The sequence below is a fragment of the Herpailurus yagouaroundi genome, unplaced genomic scaffold (genome assembly GCF_014898765.1).
Source record: "Herpailurus yagouaroundi ecotype Mexico unplaced genomic scaffold, PumYag 188, whole genome shotgun sequence".
Lineage (NCBI taxonomy): Eukaryota > Metazoa > Chordata > Mammalia > Carnivora > Felidae > Herpailurus > Herpailurus yagouaroundi.
This window is the reverse complement of record NW_024412419.1, coordinates 3572772-3596188: the sequence shown is the minus strand read 5'-3', so window position 1 is coordinate 3596188 and position 23417 is coordinate 3572772. Positions and strand designations below refer to the sequence as shown.

The following is a 23417-nucleotide window of genomic DNA, read 5'->3' as shown; positions in this document are numbered from 1 at the left end:
TATTTCCCTGTCGTTCTTCCTAACCCGGTGACAAACAAGGTTTTCGCAGCCACCACTGTGGACTCGCTGAATCCTCGTCCGCGTTGCTTGTTACGGCTTGCCTCTCCCTCCTCTCCCTTCCTGCAGCTGCCTGGTGCCTCTGGCCTGGCCTTGACACTCGCCGTCTGCCCGCTCGTCAGCAGCTGTCATTCTCCACTGCTTCCCGTGACCCGCTCCTGCTTAGGCTCCGCCCACCCCTGCCACCAATCAGTCAAATTCCTCAATCCAACCCGAGATAACCTTGTCTCAGGGACCAGAGCTCCCGGACAAACTCAAAAGACGAGCTGCTTCTGGCAAGCGTTTGTCCCCTTTTATCAAGAGACAACGATACATTTCTCAAACAGGGAGACAGAACACATTTGCGTGACCCCATCCGCTGCCACGGTGAACGCCCCTCTCACAGCCACACACCCAAGTCAGGGTGAAGTCATAGCTCACGTTGTCCCCTCACTGGTAACACTTTGCCTTTTCAGAACATGCTTTCCTGGGGCGCCTGGGTGGCGCAGTCGGTTAAGCGTCTGACTTCAGCTCAGGTCATGATCTCACGGTTCGTGGGTTTGAGCCCCACGTCGGGCTCTGTGCTGACAGTGCAGAGCCTGGAGCCTGTTTCAGATTCTGTGTCTCCCTCTCTCTCTGCCTCATCCCTGTTCACATTCTGTCTCTGTCTCCAGAATAAATAAACACTAAAAAAAAAAAAAATTTTTTTTTAAATAAATAAATAAAAATCTGGCAGTTTAAAAATATAAGCAGCACAATATTTGTTAAATGAAGTATATGTGGAATCCCAAAATATAAGCTAGAGACACAGAGCAGTTGTGGCTGAAGTGAGACTAGAGGGGACAGCCTCACCTGCTTAGTGTCCCTGGAACATGGCTACAGTGTCCTAGCACTGAAGAAGGCCATTTGAAAATTAGTGATTTTAGGGGCGCCTGGGTGGCGCAGTCGGTTAAGCGTCCGACTTCAGCCAGGTCACGATCTCGCGGTCCGTGAGTTCGAGCCCCGCGTCAGGCTCTGGGCTGATGGCTCGGAGCCTGGAGCCTGTTTCCGATTCTGTGTCTCCCTCTCTCTCTGCCCCTCCCCCATTCATGCTCTATCTCTCTCTGTCCCAAAAAAATAAATAAATGTTGAAAAAAAAATTAAAAAAAAAAAAAAAAGAACATGCTTTCCTAACGGCTGGGTGATCGCGGCACTCATTTCTTAATTCATCAGCATCCTGAGAGCTCAACTGGCCATCCCATAGTTTACGTAATAATAAAGTGTAAAAACATCGTTGCTGTTTACATGAATGATTTGGTACGCCTGTCCCTTATGAAAATCGAAACCGAACGTCCTGCTCTGACCTATCAAATGTTTGGAAGCAAGGGCTCAGATCTGACCTCCATTGTTATCTTGAATGCGCTTTGTGCTTTCTGATGATCTTAGAATTATTTGATTCAATAAAATAGTAATGGTGATGATGGATACGACTAACGTTTATCACCCTTCTCCGGTGCGCTAGTCATTTTGCTAAATGGCTATGCGATTTGTTACTTCTGGTCTTGACAAACACCCTACAGGTAGATGTGTTTATCTTCGTTTGGCTGATGGGGACACTGCCCCTTAGGAAAGGTGGCATGTGTTTCCAAGACCACATAATAAGTGGAAGGACTGGGATTGAACCCATCACGGACGTCCTATGAGGGACTTGATATGAATGAGGATTAATCATCTTTTTTCCTTATTTCATCATATAATAAATCATATTCTAAAATGCCAACTCATAGTTTTACAAAGTTTCACGATTATTATAGGAAGTGATGCACAAGAACTCCGAATGCATGCCCTAATTATTTAAAACCATGGCTAAGTAAAATGCCATGTATCTTTACTGTGTTTCATAAATAAAGGGCATTCTAACACACTGATTCTACAACCAGCCCCTCCCCCGACTCCCTTCTTTGCTTCCTTTACATACAACTGTAGTTATAACTTTATTTTATCCCCCTGCCTATATAAAATATTTATTGAAAAAATATAAATCACATTTAGAGATGCTGCATGGATTCTTTTTTTTTTTTTTTTTGGCTCTTTATGTAAATACTGCATATAGATGTTTGAAACTTTAGCAATGTCACTGTTTGTGTAAAAATAGATTAGCTGTGATTAACTTCTGACCCAAAGGCACTACACTTACCTTGAATGTGCCCAGCGTATTAACAAGAAGTTCTGTCTTTGATGATTTAATTGCCCACGCACCAACCTGGAGACAGGGACAGTGGGCTCTTTTTCTTCATGGGAGTGATTTGGACGTGCGTTCAGACTTTGGAGACGATCTGCAGACAGGCCGGACCCTTTGCCATCTTGGCCTTCAAGCAAGGCCCATCATTAGGCTGAGAGTCTTTGTCTGCTAAGCCAGAGTCAGGCCAGGTACGTCCGAGACATCGCAGATCTCTCCAGCCTGTGGTTACAAAACACTTGAGTTGAGGATAGACCGTCATAACTTAAAACTCACTGGCCTGGAAACTAGAAATCGGACTTCCAAACATCTGGTTATTTCCAACAGTTCTGAGGGTCACCTCCCTTGAAAGCTGTCAGAAACTGTCACCCTTCCATGGCCAGCCTGGCCTTCCCTTCCCACACCGGACTCCACTCCTTCCCATCTGCTGAGCACGGGATGTCCTGCTGGAGCCTCTAATCCATTGGAGAGCCCCGCTGTCCTCTCCCGGCAGGGTCATTCTCCATAGGGATCTACTCTCTATAAGCATCAAATGCGTATTCTGATGTTTATGCGCAAGTAACACATTCATGCTTTGCGATGGCTCCCGCCATCCGTGTAATTCACGCTCCACAATTAGCCAGTCAGCAAGCCATCCCTCTCCCCTTCCCTGCATTTCCCCTGGTTCCTGTAACAGCTGGTGGGTCAGCCACGATCACCCTTGCTTCTCAGAGGGTTTAGTCAGGGTTTCTGCTCAATTGCAGGTTGAAGCATAACATCTCTAGACTCTGTGGAATTGAAAGACAGAATTCTCATTCCCATGAAAGTCTGTGAAGTCCGGCCTTCTGTACATCCTTCTAGAACATGCCACACCTGGTCTGCGTTCTGAACAACAAAATCATTCTACTCTTTGCTGTTATTACCAGGATATCTCTCAAGGCCCACTCTGCTACAGTGTCTTAAACCATGTATTTCGCTCACTTAGCTGTGATTTCATCTTCTTACAAAACTACGTAGTAATTGCTTCGAAACCCTACTTCCTGGGAGCTCTTGGCTGGCTCAGTCGGTGAAGTGTCAGACTCGATTTTGGCTCAGATCATGATCTCACGGTTTGTAAGATCAAGCCCCATGTCTGGTTCCAGGCTGACTGCAGAGCCTGCCTGGAATTCTCTCTCTCCCTCTCTCTTTGCCTTTCCCCTGTTCTCTCTCTCTCTCTCTCTCTCTCTCAAAATAAATAAAAATGAGCTTTAAAAAGAAAAGACACCCTACCCTTTGCCATCTCCTTTTGAAAGATTCTACCATGTATGGTCTCAGCAGAGCAGGTGAGGCCCTCAGGAAGACTCTCAATGCCTCTCCATTCCTGTCTCCCTTTAGTGCAGCGGCCAGTTAACTGAAAAATTGGAATAAACAGGGAGCCAGGAGACTGTTACGATATGGCTTCAATATTGCATTATTACGTAAAAGATAGACATTTATACTTATTTACCGAAATTCTGCTATAGGAACAAGAACTCTTCTGTGAGTTTAGACCTGCTGGTTGGAACTCTACGTCATGTTTCATATACCAAGCACAAACAGAATGCCTTCCGGATCACCTCCAGATTTGGTTCTTTAAAATGAGATGCAAAACAGTTGGCATGAATAAATCTTCGAGTTTCTGTTGACTTTCCCCCAAGCTTTTACAGGTGTTTTGCTCACATTTAACTCCCGATCTTCTTCCCATTGTCCTCTTTAGCTGGTTTCCTTGATATTCAATGACACTACTGTATAACAAGAACCATTCATACAGGCAGGCTTGTGAAGAAAAGATCTGCCTTCTGGGAAGGGAGTAACGGAAGTGTTGAGAGCAGAAATGCATGTGGGTGCTTGAGAGTTGCCTGCACACGAGGCTATCAGCATGCTCCAGGATGATCTGACCCAGGTGCCGAGGTCCAAGTTCACTGGCTGATCACTGGAAGGTAGTTCATATCAAGGTTTGCATTGTACGTAGAATTCCATGATGCACTATTCTGCCCATGACCTTCATGCATTTTCTTCTTCTGGGATTCTCTATCTCACTCCCTTCATCTGTCAAACTCCTACTCACCCCTCGAAACTCAGACTACCAACACTTTCCCTGCAAAGACTGCTGTATTACCCCACCACCCACTCCCCTCTTTTTTGCCTCCAGAGCTCTGTGCAGACCTTGAATTCCAGGTATATATTTCATGTGGATAAAGCGTGTTGTATTTGATATTCTTCCCTACTAGACTTCAACCTTCCAAGACCAGTAGTTTTCCTGCATTTTATCTCTGCATTCCAGGACCTAACACAGGGGCTGGCACGTCCAGTGAATTTTGCTTAGTTGAATTAGTGAAGGAATGGGGATCCAGCTCAATGAAGTTATTCTCTATCTCTTACTGCTGTTGGGACCACTGTCCTTCACTGTCCAGGATAGCTTGCACGAGCCACCTGTGGCTATTAAAATTTTAATTAAGTAGACATAAAAATAAAACTCCAGTCCCTTGGTGCCACACGTCAAGGTTTGGATGCTCACCGGTCCCGTGTGTCTACTCGTCTCCAGGTTGACGGCACAGAGAGAGAATACGTCCATCATTGCCGCACGTTGTAACGGACACCACTGCTTAGCCTCTCCGGCAGTTCCATGTTGGGAACAGTCCCTCTGCTCCTCCCCCTGGGGATGGGTAGTCCCTGGTTTTCCCCACCTCGAGGTAATATAAACCAGTTCCTTTCGTCAAGCCACTTTGCAGATAAATTTTGTTCTTCCGGTTGGTCTGTGGCTCTGAGCTTCAACACACTTTTATGGAAAGGAGTTTGCTTTAAGAGCTTTGATGTTGAAGGCTGTTGGAGATAAAGGCTGCGGCTTTGCTGGTTTAAATCCCGTTCACACAATCTCAGTTGCAAACACCCTTATCCACGGTCATCCGGAATGTAATCACGCACAGCTTCACCGCTGATTTCTCCCAGTAAAGGGGGCTCTGGTTTGGGATCCCTGAGAGAAATTTAACTGTTCTTGGTGCTTGATCCTTAGACAACTGGTCAAAGAGTGTTTATGTAAACATCCAGCTTTTAAGAAATGTCTCATCGGTCGGGTCGTATCTGCTTCCCTTACCACCCTCTTTCACAGCCAGGGGTCTGAGGAAGTACAATCCCAATAGCAGCTACTTCCATCTGCATTGTGCTTTCAGTGGTGGGAAGGGCTTTCTGAGAACAGTCTCTCTCTTCTAGGGATGAGCCCTGGTAGCTGGCATTTCTAATGTGCTAAAGCATGAGCCAGTAGGTATGTCGATCTTTAAGCCTAAGTCACAGATGTTGTTTTTACCCTGCTTACATCAGTTTATTATTTTTGAGTGTTATTTATTTTGAGAGAAACAGAAAGCAAGGGAAAGAGAGAGAGAGAGACTGTTTAAGGACCACTCGTACCTTGACGACCTTGGCCCTTGGCTTACTCTTCCCACTTACCTCGGTGTGGTCTCTCTCAGGCCTCCTTGATTCTTCCCTTCTCTCTGCTCAGCCTCTCCAGCTTGACCACCTCTTGGATCCAAGGCTCCTATCTTGATTTTCCAGGAACTTCCTTTTATATTCCTCTTGTATCTAATGGGGGTACCTCCGGGCCTATCGGTGGCTAAGCACGGCCATTCTTGTGTATTGAATAAGCCTCCTGTGCACCCACCAGCCCTGCTGTTTGATCTGACAGCTAGATCTGTGCTAAAAGTCCCAGACACGATGCATATGGAAGTAATATTACGGTTTTAATGGCAGCAACTCTGAATACAATGTCAAGACACAGCAAATTTTGCTATGTACCAAGTTTTCAGTATTTATTAAATAGATAAGTATTTTATTTGTAATGTCCATAAAAATTAGGTCACATTTCACCTATGTTAGAGGAAAAGAAAAAAGAAAACCCTCTTTAACGGCTCTCGCTATGAGTTGCTGCAGGAAGAATTAGCCATCAATTTGAGTATTATACATAAAACAGCAATAAATATGATATTCACAATCTGAAATGAGCCTCATCGACCATTTACAAAGAACACCCAGTTTATTTAATGGGGTTGTATTAATACATTGCTGTGAAGATAATGGCTCCAGACTGCTCATTTTAATGAGGGGATGGCCACTGGGTAGACATTCAGTCTACTTTCATAGTCCTACTGAGAAGATGGAATATTTGGGACGTTTTCTCCCTTGTATGGAATAAAATAAGTAAGTAAGTCAGAAACTTCCTTGCTGAAAGGCATTGGACATGATTTACTTGGCGAATCAAATCATGCAGGTCTGCCCTTGTTTATTTATGAAACCCAAGGTATTCTGAGCATTCTTACCTCCCGGCTTTCCAGCGGACCCAGTGCCCACAGGTGCGGGATACCAGGACTGTAAGATGACCCGCCCACTGAGTCGTATACCTGTGAGAGGTTTGCTACCTCAACCCCCCGAGCGTTCCATAGACCCTTCCAGAGGGTCTGCTTCCTTAGGTGCTGGACATTGTCACCACTTATTCACCATAAAAGGTGTCAACTGGGCACCTCCCCCAAATTATTCTGGGGTGCATTTTAAGGATTCAAGAATCCTTTGTAATCTGGTTCATGACAAGGGTTCGGCCTTTCTTCTCAGCCTCACCTCCGTATCGTTGCGACTCCAATGTCTTCCTAGAATGTCATCTCATTATCACGCCAGATTTACTCTGGAGGGAGGAAGCCAATTAGTTATTTTCAATTTTTAGAGGGCCAGCCTCCAGAATGGTGAAAATACATTTCTGTTGTTTAGAAGCCACATCGTCTATGGCGTTCAGGTACAGACACGTCCCAAATGGTCTCCCTGTTTCTCATTTGCTCTCTGTAACTCAGAGCGATCTTCTTAATCAAGTGTTCACATGATTCCTTTTCAGCTTCCTCCCTCTCCTGTTCAAGGCCCGTCCGTGGCTCCCACTGACTGATCACAAAGCCCATACTCTGTCCCATGACCTCTGAGGGTCTGTCGTACCTGGCCCCTTCCTGCCTCTTAGTTTCCTCCCTCTCCCTGAACACCTAAACAAGCTTGTCTACACCAACCCACCACTGCACCTCAGGACAGGTTTTTGTTCTTTCAGAGTGCTTAGCTGAGACTCCCTTGTTCACTTATTTCTTCATTGCTTTTCTCTCTTCCCATCAGAAATAGATGCCCTGCCTCGAGTGCATGGCTCACAACTAGGATCCAGAAGAGTACCTGACGTCTGGTAGGTAATCAATAAATATTTGCTAAGGGAATGCGTATGTGAGTTCAGGACTGGCTGGGGATTTAGGCTGGCTTTACTTGCAGGGTCTAGGTGCCTAGAGAGGACTGAGGAACTGAGAAATCTCCCAGATGCCCCTTGATTTCTGCTTTGAAAGTAAATGGGTAACATTCGTGCTTTCTCGCTTCTTTTCCCTCTGAGTTCAAGGCCTCACATGTACTAGATCAGTAGCATTATTCTACATTAATTTGCAATCTGTGCTCCAAGCCACATCTTACGATGTGGGGCTCGGAGATGTTTCCACCTGCCCTTCCCTCAGACCTTACCCGGAGGGCACTGATGGAAAGGTGATGAGCTTCTCCCTGCTGCACACCAGTGGCCCGTGCTGCACTCTTGTCTCTGCAGCGACCCCTGCCCCGTGACAGGGGTGGGGGATGCTAGAAAAGGAGCCAGGCTCCAGCAGCTTCGACAGACTTCAAGCGCGACCTTGCCTTGGACAATCTCAGGTCTCATCTGCTCACGTGGCATCATTGCTCGGCTTGGGAAAGAGATTTTTGTCCCCCTGAATTAGGAAAGAGGCAGAATAGTAAAATATATATATATATATATTTTATAAAAGTCTGTGTTGAGTACAGGCTTGCCAGCAGCTCAGGCCTGAGAGGAGGCGGGAGGGACGGCCATAGTCCATCCCTCCGTCAGGCGTGACCGGCAGGAGTGAGACCAGCAGGCTCTCTGGAGACCTGTGGGTTCTGTAGGGGGGACAATTCTCAAAGTGGCCCAGCTTTCCCGGGCTCTGGGCAAAAGACATGGGTCAAAGCCACACAATGGTCATGCGACCAGTTCCCAAAGTGCTGTTTCTTTATATCAAGGAAAAAAAAATGTTTCTCTTCAAATGAGCTTTCCAAGCCCTTTAACCATATCTTCCATTACTTCAGAGTTCACTTCTGCAGGCAGAGATGAGAAAACTCAGATTCTTTTCTGTTTGTTTTTTGTGCATTTTTGTTTGTTTGTTTTAGAGAGAGACAGAGCGCAAGCTGGGGAGGGGCCGAGGGAAAGAGTGAGTGAGAGAGAGAGAAAATCCCAAGCAGTCTCCATGCTCAGTACAGAGCCCAACACGAGACTCAATCCAACCACTCTGGGATCATAACCCGAGTCCAAATCAAGAGTCAGACGCTCAACCGACTGAGCCACCCAGGTGCCCCGCAAACTCAGGTTCTAATATGATCAACATGAGACAACATAATTTAGTGCTCTTCCCCATAACTCCCTTGTAATTGGTAGAGGACACCCGTTATTGTCTCCTGTCCTCTATTTCCACCAGCTGGAACTCAAAATGCTTCCACACCAGCTCTCAAAGCAGATGTGGATGAGGTGACGGGGTGGCTTGTATAACACACTGTCTGTTTCTAGGGCCTGCATCTCTGGAGATAGTGGTTACTTCCCTTGTAATTTGAATTCTCTCATGTCGCTGCGTGTTTTTGTGTTTTTTTTCTCATTTTATTTTGAGTTTCTCAGAAATTTGAAATATGCTAGGGCATGCTGACCCCTGGGGCTCCCGAGGTAGTTGTGAGAGAAGGGCACAGCTGTAGCTTAGTGAGTCAGAAGTTGGGGTTTGGGGTGACTGATTTATCATCCATAGTGGGACCCTTATAGGATCACAGAGATAATATTTATATTGACACTGAACTCTAGGCATTCCCTGGGACCTCCCTGAGAAAATTGGGGTATATGGTTGCCCTGTAACCATAGACTAGTCAGCTCACACTACGACAAGGGACTGTCATCTGCAAACATTTCAGATGTGAACAGAGAATTATAGTGACACGGAAACCATTTAGAACCGCTGCGTTAGATAACTTGATTATCATTTTTAAGTGGTATTTCTTGCCTTTGTTTGGAATAAACTGATTTTTGTGTTCTATACTTAGATGAAACCGTCTGGAGAATGAATCCTTGGTGGGGGGGTGGTTTTTCCGAACACTGTGTGTTTGGGGTCAGACTGCCTCAGGCTCTACCCCTCATGTGACCACTTTGCAGACTCTGCCTTTATTTTAAACTCGGGGGCCAGAGGCACACTGTTGGTGACATCCCGTGCTCACACGTCAGTATGAGGATTTGACTGGAGTAGCCCTTGTAAGCGTTAGTTAGGCTCGATGCCCAGCATGTGTTGAGTGTTCAGAAAATGCCAGCGCCTTGTTTGGTCCTCCTTGGCCCCGACGCTTCTCTGTGCCATCAGACAGCTTATCCATTTCTCTCCCTGTCTGTCCCCTCCACTGCCCATTCTCTAAACTCCCTCAGTGTCACCCCTGCACGTGATCTTCCTACTCTCCTGATTTTTTTCCAGGCTTTAATTTTACCCTCTCAAATCCAGTATAGCTGATATCACAGTTCAACACTCTAAAACTCAAGTTCTATTGTCGCTCACGTTTTAAACCTCCTCCATTTGTTCTCAGTTGCCCTTGTGAAGACCTGAACTCTTCAGCATGGCATCGAAACCCCTCCCACTGGTCCCATCCGCCCCTTTAACCCACCTGGTGCTTCCAGTTCCTCCTGGGGCCTTTGCTGTCAGTTTCGACCAAGCAGCCCCATTCGTTCTTCAGGTTCCAGATAGAGACACACATATCCTAGGAGGTGAGACTTGGGTTCTCTTTCTGCTGTGGCCTCCTTGCCTTCCCCCACTCCCCACGTTGACCTGGCCACCACTACTCTCTCTCTTACCTACTTGGTGAGCGCAGATGAATTTTTCTCACGTTTTTGTCTCCTTGACTGAGTGGACATCACCACAAAGCATGGACAAATCATTGAGAGAGTTGAATGGAGGATTCAGGATGATTTCTGTAGCATACATTGCTACATAAATTTAGGACCAAATCCCATAGACAGGCTGGGTGGAACGTAGATTGCCCTCACCTGCTTCCTGTTATTAGACTCATATTTTTTAGTGCCCTTTACCTTTCCATACGTTAGCAGCTAGGATGTCAGAATGTGCTATTGAGGATAAATGTACGAAGAGAGAAATAGTACAAGGCATTGCTTCATGGCAGTTACGTGGAGGCATAGCCTTGCGCATTGAGAATGTTTGCTCTTGGCTTCGGAGAAGAAACAAACTAGTTTACGGGCAAAGTCGAAGACCTTGAGTGACCTTGTAATATTTATTTCTGCGGCTCAGCATTCTTGTTTGGCTTGTTTGTTCATTCTCTGTTTTATTCTAGTTGAAAAAGATTGCCAATTTGCTGATCTCCACATAATCATGGTGATAGCAGGCTTGTTACAACAGCAAACACATTCTGAAATATCAGTGCCTCGACACAGCAAAGCTTTATTTCTTGCTCACATCACAGTCTGATGAGGGTCGATGATTCTCCTGAGTCCTCTGAGCAGAAGATTCCTGAGGTGGTTCTGTTTGCAGTGAAGCCTCGTGGAACCCTTGGTTCCCGAGGGCAAAAGCACCACGAAGAAGGCCAAACCTGTGAGTGATGGATGGTTTGTGCTCACTTCCCATTGGTCTGACCCTCATTTCATGGGTCAGTCTGAATGAAAGGGTCTCAGGAAGCCTAGAGATACGGCTGTTTCATTAGCACGGACAGTAATACCACACTGAGGTGTGGTATTTTGAGAAGAAATTATTAAGTGTGCACCTTGTAGGCTGTGATACACAATGCCAGATTCTAATGGAAGCAAGACACAGAATGGAAGGGAAGGAGCTAGAACTTCCATCCCAGCCGCTGCCTCCAAGGAGTGGGCATGTTAGGTGGGTCGTATGATGTTTTCAGCTTTCTCTTTTCTCATCAGTAAAGAGAGGATGTTGGATTTAATGAGCTGTAGGACGCATTTTCCCTTTACAATTCTCCTTTCTAGGAGCTGGCAATTCAACTGGACATGTAAGATGAAAGAAAGCAATAAATACTCTGTTGAGACGTTTAGAATTCCTAAATGAAGGTACGATCAGAACAAAACTGGTTTCACCAGCTGGTGGGGCACCGTTTATTATAAACAAAAGGGTCCCATGGCTCCTACAACCAAATCACAATGGTGACGTGTCAATGCTAACAATATTTCATAGTCTCATGTTTCAGTGTCTATATGTTCCCATAGCTGGACTTCTTTTATACTTGCACATAGGATGACATTCTTCATTTGGAATGCACACAGTTTCTTTCAAACAAGTAAGCTTAAGTCAGGGGAGGAGTCAGTGATTGTGTGGTATGTGTGTGTGTGTGTGTGTAAGAGGGAGAGACAGAGACAGAGAGAGAAAGAGGAAGCCAATAATAAATAGTTGAAGGGGATTATGCTTTGCATTGCGTAAATCTCTTGCAACTACTCATCTCTGTGGTTTTTGTGCAAAAGCAGCCGTGGACAACATGCAAATAATTGGTCATGGCTGCGTTCCAATAAAACTTTATTTACAAAAACAGGACACGAGCTGGAGTTGACCACACTTTGCAGATCTTTGATCTCGGGTCTTGGATATCAGAGTGAACTCTTCCGCTTTTATCTGTCTAGCTAACGCTAAGCGCTTTCTACCCTAGTTCCGCGTATTTCTACTGAAATATTTTTTTAGGGTGATCCTCACATAGCGTGTCGGAAGTTCTTCGGAGTGATTGGTTAACGACTTTATCTTCTCTTGCTCTGTAACAAAATAGGGGCTTAAGACAACACACGTTTACTCTCTCACGGTTCCCGTGGTCAGGAAATGCAGCAACTCTTACCTGGATCTTGGGGCTTGGGGTCTCCGATAAGATGGGATCAAAGTGTTGACTCAGGGTTCTCCTGGGAAAGGCTTGGCTTCTAAGCTTTGTCAGTGGTTGTTGGCAAGATTCAACAGGACTGTCGGACAGAGGCCTCAGCGTCTTGCCACATGGGCCTCCCCACAGAGCAGCTCGTTGCCTGAGAACTGGCTTCATCTCAGTGACTGATTGCGAGTAAGGGCAGGACACAAGTCTCAGCACGAGGGGAGCACCTCACCACTATTGTCACAGTCTAGTCACTGGGAACCACACTCAAGGAGATACATGACCACGTGTAGCTGAGGATTATGGGGCATGTTCAATAGCTCCCCACGCAGGAACCCATCTAGTCAAGGTACATTAAAAAAAATTTTTAATGTTTATTTATTTCTGAGACAGAGAGACAGAGCATGAGTGGGGGAAGGGCAGAGAGAGAGGGAGACACAGAATCCGAAGCAGGCTCCAGGCTCCGAACTGTCAGCACAGAGTCTGACGTGGGGCTCGAACTCACAAACCGTGAGATTGTGACCTGAGCTGAAGTAGGTCGCTCAACCGACTGAGCCACCCGGGCGCCGCTAGTCAAGGTACTTTAAAGTAGGGCTCTTCTATGGGCCCGATGATTCATGCACCAGATTTATGGATCACCTAAAGGTAGGAAAGACCCATTCTCCAGTCATGTGCATAACTGCATTTCTATTCGTAAGGAATTTTTGAATACGCAAATTAGCATGACTAAGTACGAATCTAGCATAAAAATCACTTAATTGAATGCTTTCTCAGAAAAGCATAAATAAGCTTTTTTCCCCCCGTAGATTTGATTTTTCTGCAGGACGTTTTCTAGAATCAGTTATCTGGTGCACCACAGCTAAACATACAAAGGAAACAGGGTGTTATATGCTACAAACACCAGGCAACTTCCCGTTACCTCAGCTGATCAATTTCTCCAGCATGTGAGAATTTGGGCCACGTGAAAGAATGGATTCTATACTATCCTCCTTATAATGAGAGGGACACTCTGTCCTTATATGAATAAACACAAGAACATCATTTCAGAAAATAAAGCCAAGGAAGGGGAAGGGGAGGGCAACAGAAATCTTGGAGCCAGATTGTGGGATAAAACCAATCTCAAACGGTTTGCAAGACACGGGCATTTCATCGTCTTTTATTTATGGATTTCATTACAACGGGATGCTAATATCCCACGCACTGTTAGAAACCCTATAATTGGTCTTCAGGAGCACATGGGCCACGAACCAGAAGGTACTAGGTGAATTAGCTGCCTCAGCTCAAGCCTTAACACTTGGCGTGCTAACTGGCTGGATGTGTTTGGTAGTCATTTCCCATTCGCTTCCAGATCCTGCCGGGACGGATCCGGGACACGGGAGACATTAGCCAGTATGAATAGAAGTCCTTATTTCTGCTATTATTGCCTCCTAATGTGGAAACAATGCTTATTTTCATTAGACCCTGAAGGAACCCATTTTCTCAGGCAGCGCAGAGGCACCTGCTAAATCATTCAGCATCAGAAAGGTTAAATATTCATCTCTGGTTTGCATTGTAATAATACGCCTCCCAGAGTCCGCTTCTCCAAGAGGAATTGGCTCCCACACACTGGCTGATGGAGGCTTTGGAAATCTGAAAGTTATTCCCATGACAGCAACATTTTCTTTGGCCCGAAGATCTGCAGACTGGACACAAAAGCTCTCTCCTGGTGGGGGTCAGACCAAATCAGGGTCTGTTGCACGTGACTGGCAGGGTACAGGCTCCCACAGGGTCTGAGGTGACGCGGTGCCCTCCACGCCCAGTGACCAGGCATTTCACTTCGGCAAAATTGAGAAGGAAGTCTGGGAACAAGTACCACACAAAGTCCGGACCGTCAGTAGCACTTTCTTGTCAGACTGCACTCAATCCAACTTTGCATCACCTGGAGCCGGGTCAGCTCCTCCCCGGGATCCACGGGTGCTCCTCTCCCTCACTTTTTATGATCCAGGAACACAGAACACGTTTTATTTCCTCTCATGCACTCTGGGATTTCTCAGCTCCCCGTCTCTGCCAGAAATGCACTCCCGTCCTCTCTTGAAAACACTCAACTGAAAGTCAGCCCTGAGAAGTTGGCTTGGATGCCGTGTCTTCTAGAAAGTCTTTCCCTATACATTTTCTTTTCCCAAATCTCCTAGAATATGTACTTCTTCCTCCGTCCTTCTATCTTACTGCCAGGTATTTATGTAGACATCTTACCCAGTAGACTTACTTCTAGGGGCAAGCACTTTTCTGTTCGTCTCTCTCGACCAATCGCGGAAGAGAGTAGAATGAGTGAATCATTGAGTGAATGAATGAATGAATGAAATGCCACAAAAGACTGACACACAACACCACTAATAGCAATAATGATAAGGATGATGATGGTATTGAAGAACAATGGTGAAAATGTGTGAGACTTTTCCTTAAGCAAAGAGGACCATATAATCCTGTGTCGTCATCTTGCCGTAGAAAGAGAGTTTGCTTCCGCAGTTGCTAACAAAGTTATTCAGCAGTAAACCTATGAGGTTAACTGTGGTACCTGGGGCTCTCTAAGGAAATCGCGAGGCACAGGTTCCATACCTGCACCAGCCCTTTGGCATGAGTATCTGTCTTCTTTTTTACCTTTTCCAACGCTTAACCTCTTTCTGCTTTTTGCTTGGATTTTCCCAGAATTGTCACCAGGTGGCTCGGCACAGGAGCGGAGGTCCAAGTCAGAGCTTGTGGGCGGGAGCCGGTGTCTTGAACCTCGTCCCCGCTCATCACTCTGAATGTAGGACGTGGACACAGCTGGGCAGCCAGTGGCTCACTCGTGGGTCGTCATGTACATTTGAGTGAGCTACTGGAGCGCCTGTTCTCAGAACTGCTAAACGGTCTGCCCGTGGTCACACTCGGTGAGTGCCTGTCACCACTGCTGTCTGCATACGGACATGCCTGAATGAGGCCAGCGTGGCCAGTGGAGAGGGTGAGGCGTGGGGTGCCACTGCTCTGTTCTGCTCTCGGTCACCTCCACCTCTGAGCTTCACTCTTCTGGGGTTTGGCATGAAATGATGGAACGGGATGGACCCTGGGTTCTAACGGGCAGTGCTTCTGTGGTGGTCACTGCATCGATGTGGCCACAAGCAAAAGCAGGAGTGATTTTGGTGGGTTTTTAGAAAGGCGGTTCAAATTCCAGAGCCCAAAGAAGGGCAGGTGAATCGGGGTTTCCCTGGATGTCCCACTTAAAAAATATGGTCTCGGCCAAGCCAGGGTGGAGGTCCCCGTCCTTGGCAACTCAGGCTGTGGCCACGTGTCACCTTCCTCGCACCCAGGAAGTCCGATGGCCACCCACGCCTCTTGCCACGTTCCCATTCAGATGCTAGGTTTTCCCTTGAGTTTCCCGGAAGGATCTGCCCCCTGCAGAGGAAGGAGGGGCACCCATGAGGTAGACGAACTCCCAAAGCTCCACCGTTTAAGCTCCTATCGTTTTCGGTGCCAGCAGAGGTCAGGGGGGTCACAGCCAAAGGGAAGGACTAAGGTTCCTCCAAGGAGCTTAGAGCTCCCTCCACAGAGCGTCTGAGGATAGATCAGTTATTTAGACCACTTAGGAGAATTCTCTAAATATCATTGCTATGTCTTTGGAAATGCATCTGCACAGAAATAAATGGCAGTTAACACATCGGTTCATCTTAGAAGGGTTTTGCTTTGCTTTTCATTTGTGTTGAGCATACATCGCCGTGTCTGGGAACACTGGAACCCATTCTAACTTTTCAAGCATGTATTTACATATGGTATTATTTGAGGGACAAATGTCACAACTACCAAACCCGATAAAAAGGTAACAACGAAGTTATCTCCTTTTTGCTATCCATAAAAAACACATTCGCCCTGAGACGCACTCTTAGCAAAGTATCACGTTATTGAGTCTAATAACTTCACAGAAAATATTCACTCAAAACAGAAGGGAGTGGGGAATACATGTTTCGTACTTACTGGAAAAAGTCCTTTCACTGCAAGAAATGAACTTCCCCCTATCTCTTTTCAACTGTCTGCTTTCATTAAACTACTCACAAGGGCAGACACACCCCCACGCCTGCACACACGCACATACTCCGTAACCAGTCGAAGGAAGCGGGCCATTTTGGCTCCTGGCAGGCCATTTTTGAGGGAGAACCACCATGGTTTCTGAGGTGAACACAGCAAGCACTCTTCTCCAGTCCATCTGCCACTGACCATTCACTCTTAGTTGCCAAATACATCCCTCTTCCTGACTGGGATCAATGGCCTGTGACAAAAATTAAATGCTGCCTTCAGCTTCCAGATTGAGTGATTTCAGGTCTTTTCCTCTGGAGAGCACCTGCAGGGCTGCTCCCTGACCTTGAATTTCAGGCTTCCAGGCCCGTCACAGGAGCAGCCAAAGGGAGATTGTGTCGCCATCTTGTTCTGGCATCCCCTGACTTCCCAACGCCCCCAAGCCACTCCCAGTGAGGGGAGTACCTCAGAATACACGGAAAATACTGTGTCACAGAGCTGCCTGGCTCACCGTATCCTGTGGTATCGTTTCTGTCTTAAATTCTTGGGTTTCCATTCCAGTTCTATCCCGAGCTACGGTAGTCCGGGGGAAAAAAATAACTTCACTCAAATATGAGACGATATTAAATTAGTCAGATCAGATTAAGGTCCAACTCGATTCTGAGTGACAAACCTTTAAGCTCTTTTTTTTTTTTTTTAAACCTCCAATATATTCCCTAATGAATGTATTCAAGGATAATCATTATTTCTCAGGCTAGCTAGGCAAATGCATAAATCTAAGCTTCCATGGATTCAAAAATTTCTTAAATATTTTATGTTCTTGGGTTGAAGAAATCTTGGGACACAGAAAAGCACTTTCCTCGTTTCTGCTGTGTCCTTTACAATGATGGCCAACCAATGGGATCCTCGGCTCTGCACAAAAGGAGGCGCTGCTAGAGTTCCAGAAGGTGGGTTTGCTTCGACTTACCATTAGGCAACAGTCAAGGTCACCCGAACTGTGGGAGGTGCTACATACTTTGTATGCCAATTGCAACTTTCAGGGACATTTCAGGCACAGGATTGATCTTGCCCACCGTCTGTAATAACTTTTATTAAGAAACGGCCTGAAATCAGATTTCCTCACTTAAATCATCTGGTTTTGACTAATTGCACATCTCAATCTCTGTGATGTTATTGCACAAACACACGAGGAACCTTCCCGTTCTGTGAGGGAAGGGTCCATTTTACTGTAAGTTCTTGTACAAGCAAGGGATAATGTGCAGCCGAGTATCCATTTCCCTGCTAAAACTTCAGGACAGTGGCTCACAGAGCTAAGGTCAAACATCAGTGGACCGAGCAAAACCTTAATTTTATTTCTAGTGGGCTCTTTAATCAATGGCATGGATTCAATTTTCAAGCTGCGTTTTCAAAGGCCCATTTTTACCTAAGGCCTGGCTCAAACGCTCAATCAATAATCATTTAAATGTGCAGCTAATCTCAACAAGATAGTGATCTCGCTTTTGGGCCAGCATTTGGGTGATAGGAACAACTCATAGTTGTAATTGGTTTGCAATTTGAAAAATTAATCTTTGCTGAAAGGTTTTTTTTTTTAATATTAAGAAGAATTAAATGGACTTTTTTTTTTTTTCCAGCAGGGCTGAGAGTGTCCTTAATATAAATTTCAGCTATCTTGGGTATCCATCACTCAAACTATTATTTTACATTAATAGGACATTCAGAAAGTACTAACACAGACTCTTGCTATTACAACCTCTGGACACAGCCGTGGAGGCCCTTTTCTCCGGGCACCCGACTCAGATTACTGTTAATGTGCATTTCTAATATACATAGTGACATGTGCCATGGGGACAGGGAAGGGGAAGGAGACCCAAAATAGATAAACCATTTAATGATTAATGGTGACCATCTCCTATGGAGAAAATAATTATTTTTTACCATTTGAATCCTCGAAACTAGCTGTAGAAAATTCAAGTTTTGTGAAGGCTGATAGTAAGAGCATGACTTGTTTAATGAATAGAGAAGGGTATAAAATATGGTGGGTGAGGTGATAACATGTGTGGGACGGGCCCAGAGGTGTCAGCACCAAAAACCCTACGGTTGAATTCTTCCTTGCTCCCGATCAGCTCTGAGGTACTCGCTCAAATGCCTCAGGTTCATAATTGAATTTGCCCTGGGTTATCTATCACTGCATCTCCAGGATCCAGAAGCGTCTCAGACACACAGTATGCACTCCATAAATACCGTCTTTGTTGAAGATGTAAATGAATGAGTAAGGCAAATTAAATTCCCTGTCTGGGCCTCCCTGTTCTTATCATGGCGAGTATTGAGGCGGAGCAGATGACAATGTAGTAATTTAAGAAACGACAGAGAAATCTTGCTGCCACGTCAGAAACTTATTTCGGTAGGAAGCTGTGACACCAATCCCATCCTAACGCCACTAGGCTTGCAGAGACCACGCTGGGGAGGGATATATGTAGGTGTGCAAGAAAATAAGGAGAAATGTTGACAAAATACCTTTGTCTAAGTTTCAAAGATTTTTTTTTTTTTTTTTTTGCCTGGCGCATCGTGTCCGCAGATTCTGGTCTAATTGTTCTCCTTTGATCGCCAAGTCCTTCGGCTTCTGTTGATGTCCAGGCAACTCTGATTCCTGAACCTATTTTGTCCTATCGCTTCCGCGATGTTTCAGCCTCCCACTAGCCTGTGATTCCTTATGTTGAGCTCCACGGGTCTCGGAGATGGCTTCCCCTTGATTCGCAGTCACCAAAAGCACAGCTCGACACCAGAGCTACTAAAAAAAAAAAAAAGAAATTATTTGTGATTTGTGACATTTTTCTGAATAACTTTGTTTCGATATAGAGCTTCAGCAGCTCGAAGACTCTGAATCTATCACTCCCACTTTTCTCTTATATGGACAACTTCTTATGATGGACAACTTTGCTCCCTTGGTGTTGGGTTTCTAACAGGGTAACACCAGTGCTGACGGTCTGGGTGGGACTAAGGCTCAGGGATAGTATCTAGATTCCAGTCCTCAAGGAAATGGTTTGAGTTGCACGGGGAAGGACCTGCTCAGAAGGTTGTTCACAGAACCGTAGGTCTGTGTGACATTCTGTATTTAACCAGTTAGCTGTGCTTACAGTTTACCGAGCACTATGCTAGGTGGTGGGGACGAGAGAAAGCAGAGCCTCCCGTCATAGGACTTGCGGCCTTGCGGTATTAAAGCACAGCTGTGATCAGGGCCTCAGGAAGGACACAGGCATCTAACAGAACAAGGTGGAATGTAAGTTGTCAGGGAGGTCAGAGAAAGCTTCCCTGAGATCTGATGAAGAGCCGGTTGTGGATAGCCGAAGACGTCATGGGGTGGGAGGACATCCAGGCAGGGCAACGTGGTCAGCGCGAAAGCAACGGACATATTTGTGGAGAAGATAGCCACGCACATCCATGGACAGAGCAGGGCAGGGGAGGGCCGGGGAGGGCCAGGGAGGGGGATAATGATGTATGTAATAGATAGCATTTATCAGTCATATTAGTATTATCTAACTTGAGTCCGCAGCAGTCTCTGATGTAATTATTGTCCTAATTCTAGAGGTCATGAAATTGTTCATGTCCTGTTCATGACAACTGAAATTGTTCATGACAACTGCTCAGTGTCACATGCCTCCATATTGGAGACCCATCTGACTCCTACCTTCAGTGTTGAGCCTTGGATCGGAACGGAGCGAAGGCTTGGAGGGGACATAACCACACATTCACGTAGAAGAATTCATGTGGAAATGTGTATAGGGAAAAGGGTACCGAGGCAGGAGACAGAGGCGAGGGAAGTGTAGGGTGAGTAAGTCTAAGAAATTTGAGATCAACTTTGTAAATCCTGGGCCTCTGTCCAGCCTCATGTGGGTAGTGCGAGTCCCAGAGGAACCAGGGCTAACCACACAGGTAGCACGGAAACTCTACCTCTTTTTCTTCTTGGTTTTTGTTTTTCCGAATACGAATGCGAGCCTAAGGGGGAGAAATGTTACCTGATTGCAGGAAAATCTAGATTTCTTTCTTTTTTAGAGAAGAAATGCAGGCTCCTAAAATCTCCTAAATTTCATTCTCTCTTGAGTCATCTTAGTCCAAATTTACTATCACTTTTTCATCAATAATTAGATTACCCCCACCAGATTAGATAGCCATTCTGATTTTTACCTGCTACGCTGTTCTTAGCTAAGAGTTTAACCGATTATGCTTTTGATGTTACTGGACGTGACTATACATACTCATGGAAGTAGGTTGGGATGGAGCTTCCGTATAATCATACTCAGATGTGCTTCCAGTTCTTATGTTTGCTTCTAGGTAAGAAGGTGAGTCATTTCTCACCAGCAAGCACAGCGTCATGGTAGGAATAACAGATTCTAAAAGTAATCGAAACACACCCTCTCAAATAATTTTTACAACAGCATCTCTGGATTAAAATAACAACCACAAGGACAGCGAAGACTTGCAACTTACCTGTAATTATACCCGGGGCAAAAATGGAATTAAAAGATCGTATTCTCCATCACCAGTGATCAGATCCCTGTTCTTGGCTCTGGGTGCTCCCATTCTTCCTTCCCATTGGTGGCTTTTCAAAGATCAAGTAACCCTGATGAGAGGTTTCCAGAGAAAACCCAGCTGCTGCCTCTGGCGATTTGGGGAGTGGTCTTCTCTGAGTGACCCGCTCATAACCAAGCCCAATGTTCTTCTGTATGAACTGGGTACAGCAATTTCCCCCTTATGAGTCATTTAATATTTCATTCCTAAGATTTAATTTGAAGATTTCCACAAAGACATATCCGGAAAGATGTGAGAAACTACACTTGCATGATTTAAATTGAGTAGAGACAGCTAAGTCCCTTTAAGCTGTTAGCATTTTCCAAGGCTCAACAAACATCACCTTTCTATAAATAAATACACGCTTCCGTATTTAGCATGTTGAAATAGGAAGAAGGTAAGTATAGGCAGGCATTGCCCAAAATATATTCTAAGAAACACTAGCCTGGAGAAACGCCCGGGGAAAAATCTTCCTGATCCGTGTGAATTTTAGTAAAACTGTGCTTATTATCCTTCTCCTAGAGACTTAAGGTAAACTTTAGCATAAAGAAGGCTCAATGGATTTCAATACAAAGGATCCTGTTTCAATATCTTAACCCAACATTTTCCCAGTAAATGCTTAAGATAAACAATTTTCAGGGGCGCCTGGGTGGCTCAGTCTGTTGAGTGACCGACTTTGGCTCAGGTCATGATCTCACGGTCTGTGAGTTCGAGCCCCACGTCAGGCTCTGTGCTGACAGCTCAGAGCCTGGAGCCTGCTTCCGATTCTGTCTCCCTCTCTCTCTGCCCCTCCCCTGCTCATGTTCTGTCTCTCTCTCTGTCAAAAATAAATAAACATTAAAAAAAGGATAAACAATTTTCATAACAATGGCTATTCCATGGAGCATCTTTTAAATAATGCCTTTGGAAGTGAAAATTATGAGCCATTGTCTTCATATATATATATATATATATATTCGTGAGTTCAAGCCCTGCATTGAGCTTTGCGCTGACAGTGTGGAGCCTGCTTGGGATTCTCTCTCCCTCTTTCTCTGCCCCTTCCCCACTCACGTTTTCTCTCTCTGTCATCAAATTAAAAAAAAAAAAAAAAGATTCTCTCTCTGTCTCCTTCTGCCCTTCTTCCCCGCTTGTGCACTCTCTCAAATAAAATGAAATAAAATAAAATAAAATAAAATAAGATAAGATAAGATAAAATAAAATAAAATAAAATAAAATAAAATAAAATAAGATAAAATAAAATAAGATAAGATAAAATAAAATAAAATAAAATAAAATAAAATAAAATAAAATAAAATAAAATAAAATAAAAAATTATGATAATGAATAAATATATGGGCTCTTTTATTGGTGCATTAAATGCATAACAAGTTTTGGTGTTGTCTCTTCTATATTTTTTGAAGACAGAGACAACATTTTAAGATATGCAACGATTGTAATATGGTATGAAGATATCTATTATCCAACCTGTGCACAGGGTCACAAGGACTTTCAAATGTCTGTGGCCTGTTGACTATATTCACTTAATGTAAATTTAAGTTGGAGGCTAATGAAGATAGAAAAGAATTATTTTCTATGCAAATTTATAGATCCCTCCTGAAATGTATACAAAGACACCTCAAGGTTAAAAACCCTTCATATCCAAACCACTAGGGGAATGGAACCTTCCCCCGGAATCAAGAGACAGTTTGTGAGAGACAAGTGACAACTGTTCTGGGGGACAGAGGAATTCGGGCCATCAGAGACAGGTGAAGGACCAGGATGGGTAGAGCCAATACGTGTGACAGTGTGTTGTTGATGCATGACTTACAAAAGGAGAGGGGTGCCTCGTGACGTTTAGAAATAGATAAGGTATAGAATAGGAGGGCTTTTGTGCCATTTGTGAGTGTTTTGTCTTCACTGATCTATTTTTTTCTAATTTAAAGAAAAAACCATATATATATATGGTATGAATGAGAAAATAACATATTATCTGCCATAATATGTATGTATAGAGGGTATACAGAGAAATATGTAGCTTTCTCTGATTAGGTTATACATTCTAAAGGCGAATCTCTGTCTCACACTTTATTCATATGTTTCCCATTGCCGTGTTCTGCAAATCACAGACGTCCAATAAATCCTGCTTTACTTAAAATCCTCCTTAACAGTTTTCCTGATGACTCACTCTAAGAACTATGTATCAAATATTAATCCTTGACATTACTTCTAAATCAAATTGTTTGTATGAGGAAATATACAGACATAAAGGTGAAGATCTATGCACTTAGGGGCCCAATGCACCAATGGAGCATTGGGGACAAACTGCACAGGACAAAGCACAATAGGGAATTCTTTAAATAAATGATGATGCAGGCACATGATGACACAGGGAACATTATGTAGTCATTAAGGTCATGATAAAGAGTGCTCACTTCGGCAGCACATATACTAAAATTGGAACGATACAGAGAAGATTTGCATGGCCCCTGTGCAAGGATGGCACGCAAATTCATGATGCGTTCCATATTTTTTACGTATGAATGGATAAAGAAGATGTGGTATATCTATACAATGGAGTATTACCCGGCAATCAAAAAGAATGAAGTCTTGCCGGGGCGCCTGGGTGGCGCAGTCGGTTAAGCGTCCGACTTCAGCCAGGTCACGATCT

General features: G+C 44.7%; 1 non-coding gene across 1 annotated transcript; it reads left to right on the top strand.

The window, feature by feature from the left end:
- Window positions 1-23173: 23173 nt before the first annotated feature.
- Window positions 23174-23280, top strand: LOC121044620 (U6 spliceosomal RNA). The gene has a single exon (XR_005797386.1). It is a non-coding gene; the product is annotated as a U6 spliceosomal RNA (small nuclear RNA).
- Window positions 23281-23417: the final 137 nt, after the last annotated feature.